The sequence below is a fragment of the Etheostoma spectabile genome, chromosome 14 (assembly GCF_008692095.1).
Source record: "Etheostoma spectabile isolate EspeVRDwgs_2016 chromosome 14, UIUC_Espe_1.0, whole genome shotgun sequence".
NCBI classification, from domain to species: domain Eukaryota; kingdom Metazoa; phylum Chordata; class Actinopteri; order Perciformes; family Percidae; genus Etheostoma; species Etheostoma spectabile.
The window spans coordinates 12296008-12301049 of record NC_045746.1 but is presented as its reverse complement, the minus strand read 5'-3'; positions in this window follow the sequence as shown (position 1 = coordinate 12301049).

Here is a 5042-nt window from a genome sequence, read left to right as displayed (position 1 = left end):
CATGTCTTGTAGTACTGCAGATAGGGATGTTTTTGGTGATTTTGTCAGATGACGTTGGGGTTATAAAATGATGCTGTCAGCAGTGCAGATCGGCAGCTTGGAAACAACTTGGATGTTATGACTGTAATGTAGTCTGAATCGGCCACATATCACTATTTCATACTTGAGAAACAGAAAGTATGTGAATGAGAACAGTTTTATTGGGAATTTGGGTGCAATACTATGTGGACACAGAGTAGGTGAGAAGCAAACTTGTCGAACTGAGACTGGCTGACACTAGACAGGGCTCAAACACAACGTGATGATGTCACAAAAATGCTAAGTAGCGCATGGTACCCTCTTTCGTAATTTTCTGACTTTTGTAGCTACATTGACTGCACTAGAGCAGATTCAGTGGGTTAATTGCAAAGCAAATTTCAGATGTGGCCATTGGAAAGGCTTTATGTTAGTTAATACAGATAGTCACAAATTATCTCCAGGAAGTGCAAACTGATGTTTCAACATGGGCAAGAACAAATTGTGCTTGTGCGAAGGCTGAATGATTCCACTCAATGACAAATACAAAGACACAGGTAAAAAGGAGAGAAAATGAGAAACAGATTTGGATGTGATCTCACATAGACATTAGCACTACACACAGAAATGGCTGCTTCCTACATTACTAGCTATCCTAAAGATAATGTCTATACAAAGTACTCAGTATTGACTGAGCATATGGGCCCAACAATGATGAATAAAAAATGTGGCCTATGGGCAAGTTACTTCTGAAATCAATGTCAATTAGCTGCAGATGATGTCATAGCTGATGTAAATGCTGTCAGTGCTGGCCTAAAATGACAACCCCTGATCACCCTTTGAGTGATTTTACATATTTTAATGTGAAATAGAAAATAAAAATAAAAGCATATTTTAATTTTTTCCCATCCCCTTTTGACCATGAAAAGGGGAAAAAAAACGCCTTGTAATTCAATTTCAAATTTTGCATTTTAAAAATCAAATGAACAAAAAAGTACACGGGCCTAAGCCTATCGTCAGAGTGGTTTGTCCACAAATAGGCTGATTTATTGATTTATTTTTTAGTAAACTTTCACACAATTGGAATATGCTCTAAATTACTGTTTGCCCTCAGTAATACTGTGTACACACAAAGTTCACAAAGCACAAAAATAGAACGTGGGAAAAACATGAGAAAAACACGTGGGATGAGAAATTTTTAATGTAGTCCATACATGGATGAATTTAAAATAGAATAATGAAAAATAAGAAGGTATCTATCATATCGTGTTATTAGGTTTGAAATAAATATTTAATTGGAACTGAATCACTACTTGCTACCCACACAGTTTAATCACAAAAGGACTTGGAGACAAAAAGCGGGGGCACACTGTCAAAATGCAGGCTGTTCTTATGAACCACTTGTACATAAAGCTATGAGAAGTAATGCACTGTAATTTCGATGTATTTCACGTACTTATTACTGTACGACCCACATTGACGCAGCGACCGCTAGGGGGTGTAATACTTAACCGGGTAAGGCCGATAAGGCCGCAACAAATCCGAGCAGGGAGGATCTCAGGGTGGTTGTACCAAAACACATGGCTGTCCCTGAAGAAGGTGGAAAACACAAGACTTTCACCCAGAAAATGGGTCTTTGTGCCCAGGAAGTACTGCTTAACCCTTGTGTTGTCCTTGGGACCAATTCAACCCATTTTTAAAGCAGAAATATGGGTTTCTCACAACCATATTACCCAAAATAACATGGATGCATGCACGTTGTATGGAAGCCATACAACATTCTTCACAAGTTGATTCTACAATTGATGATTACTTTCATTGAATTTGGGGTGTTTTAGTCAATTTCATGGCATTTCACTTTTTTTTAAAAATGGTTTCAAAACATATCCTGACTAAACTTTGACAGATACCAGTCTGCGATTCACTCAACATCCTTTGACCTGAACTATTATTCAAAACATTTCACAATGTCCGCTTTTCTAAACTCAAAAATTAGGTATTTCATATAAATTAAGTTTATTGACCATGAATTTAAAAAAAAAGCGTTGAGAAAAGTGACAAGAACATTTTTGAAAAGAACAATTTATTTTCAAATTTTGACCCAGAAGGACAACAAATTCCTAGTGGACGGGAAGACAACACAAGGGATAACAGCACCGGTGTTTCTAATCTTAACGAGTCATTCACGCTGCTTTTTCACAGTCACTTCATCGTCACGTGACCAGTCGCTCTCATAGATTGTGGATAAGTTTTTGTATGATATCATATGAACTCGAATGTGTTGAGAAATGCAGACAGCTTGTTATGTCGACTTCTATGTCTCACAATATTAACCTAGAGATTATATCTGTGTGTGTGTGTGTGTGTGTGTGTGTGATGTGTGAGAGTTAAATCAATTCAATTTTTGTCCATTAGTGGTATTCATAACAGGAGGAAATGGTCACTCACTATCTTGAGGCCTTTTCTTTCAATGCTGTTCTAAACAAACTAAAAAGCGGAAGTCCCCCTCCACTGATGAAAACAAGACACAGCATATGTTTGTTTGTGTGTGTTTGTGTGTGTGTGTGTGTGTGTGTGTGTGTGTGTGTGTGTGTCTTTTTGTCTGTGTGTGTGTGTGTGTGTGTCTGTCTGTCCGTCTGTCTTTCTGTGTGTGTGTGTCTTTGTGTATGTCTGTGTGTGTGCCTGTGTGCGTGTGTGTGTTTGTCTGTCTGTCTTTCTGTGTGTGTGTGTGTGTGTGTGTGTGTGTGTGTGTGTGTGTGTGTGTATGCGTCTTTGTATGTGTCTATGTGTCTGTGTATGTGTGTGTGGGTCTGTCTGTCTGTCTGTGTGTGTTTCTGTGTCTTTGTGTGTGTCTGTGTATGTGTGTGTATGTGTGTGTCTGTCTGTCTGTCTTTCTGTCTTTCTGTGTGTGTGTGTGTACATGTGTCTGTGTGTCTGTGTGTGTGTGTGCTTGGCCTCATGTCGTAACTCTAACCTTTAACTTCTGTCCCTTTCCCTTATATTTGTCTGCCTGCATGTATTTGTGTTGTGAGTGCCGTGTGTTTTCCATGTGTGTATGTTTGTATGTGTAATGCAAAGGGACAGCTCAATCTGCTCCCTCTAATCGCAAGAATACTGCAGCCCCGGGAAGAGACACATCCTATTTCCTGTGACATGGCTCTAACTTCCTGTCGCCCTGTTTTCATGGATGCTGTCCCAGTCACCCTCTTGATTAGCTGGTGTGTGTGTGTGTGTGTGTGTGTGTGTGTGTGTGTGTGTGTGTGTGTGAGAGACAGACAGAGTACATAGGTTTGCTGGTTGCTTTGCTACCTCTGTGCTGACGAGTTGATTACAAAGACGAGACTGAAATAGTATCTGCCTCCACTCAGGAAGGTGATTGAGAACTCTGTGTGTGTGTGTGTGTGTGTGTGTGTGCGTGTGTGGTTTCATCATAATAAAGACCAAATGTTCTGGCGATTGTAGATAGTGTTGGGTCGTGAGGACATTTGTCCAGACTACAGAGTCCACACTGGGCTGGTTTAGGGCTAGGATGGATGGATTTAGAGATATAATTGGATAAGGGACTGCGTTATGTGAATCCCTTTGGCATAAATAACTCAAAAATACATGCATTTGTAGTCAATGGTCATTAAAAAACAATGCCAGAAGGCAAGACGAGTGGAAGCCTCTACAAAGCATGCGTATGTATTTTTTTTTTTTACATATAATCAGTGGTGTAGTCTAGGTTTTTGTAGTGAGTCTACTGTGATTTTTCCCTCCCAGCTTCATACTAGCCCATCCGGGAGCGACACCCCATGCTTATTTTGTAACGTGCAGCATCCTCATCCGGCTCATTTTCTGTAGTTTTTGTAACGTCTTTGTTGACGTCTGCTTGCGGTGTCACTCCAAGTGGCAGTAGCTTCAGGTTCAGGCTTACAAAAATACTGGAAGTACTGTGTTTTGTGTTACTACAGCGACTGGCAACACAGACGGGGTGAATTCATTCATGTCACAAAACAATCATCGTTACGTATCCTCGGGCTTTTGTAAGAAGGTAGACCACACCACTGTATATAATGTGAGTCAGTAAACACACACACACACACACACACACACACACACACACACACACACACACGTGTGTCTCACTATCTTTTGGGGACTAGTCATGGACATAATGCATTCCCTAGCCCCTTACCCTAACCTTGACCATCAAACCTAATGCCTAACCTTAGCCCTCACCCTCACCCTAACCATAACCTAACTCTAACCCTACTCCTAAAACCAAGTCTTATTCCTCAAACAGCCCTTTAACGTTGTGGGGACCAGCATTTTGTCCCCACAAAGCTGTCAGGACCCCACAAGTTACTGTATTCCCAGTTTTTGGTCCCCACAAATGTAGTTAAACCTAATCCACACACACACACACACACCACACACACACACACACACACACACACACACACACACACACACACACAGTAAGAGGAAAGTAACCTGGATTAATGAGAAATGTGGTCCTGATTTCTGAAACGATGGGGGAAAAAGCAGTTGTCTCATTTGACTGTGACATTGATTTTAAAATGTTAAACCATATTAATCTTTTTTTATGATTTGGCCACTTTGTGGCAGCAAGCTAAACTCCCAAACAAGCTAAATATCACACACGTTTGACATATATTGGCCTTTGATATAGCTGATGTGTAAGTAAACAGTTGCTTATGGGGTAATTTGTCATCATGTTTCTGTTGACCTGACAAAAATGAGTCCAATATTTACTCTTTTTTTTAGCTCTCATTTGATCTCCACCTACTCCTGGGAATAATCACTAGCTCTTTAGCTGCTAATTGCTCCACTATGTCCAGAGGATTATAGCCAAATTTGTCTGTCAGCCATTTGGTCCTGGGCAGGCAGGGGCGTAGCACAACATTTTGGGCCCTGTAGAAAAGCATTTTCTATGGGCCCCTCCCCGCAACCACAGCGATTCATTCTAGCATCTTTTTGGGCCCTCCTCACATGAAGGCCCTGGGTACTCAGTACCCCCCCCC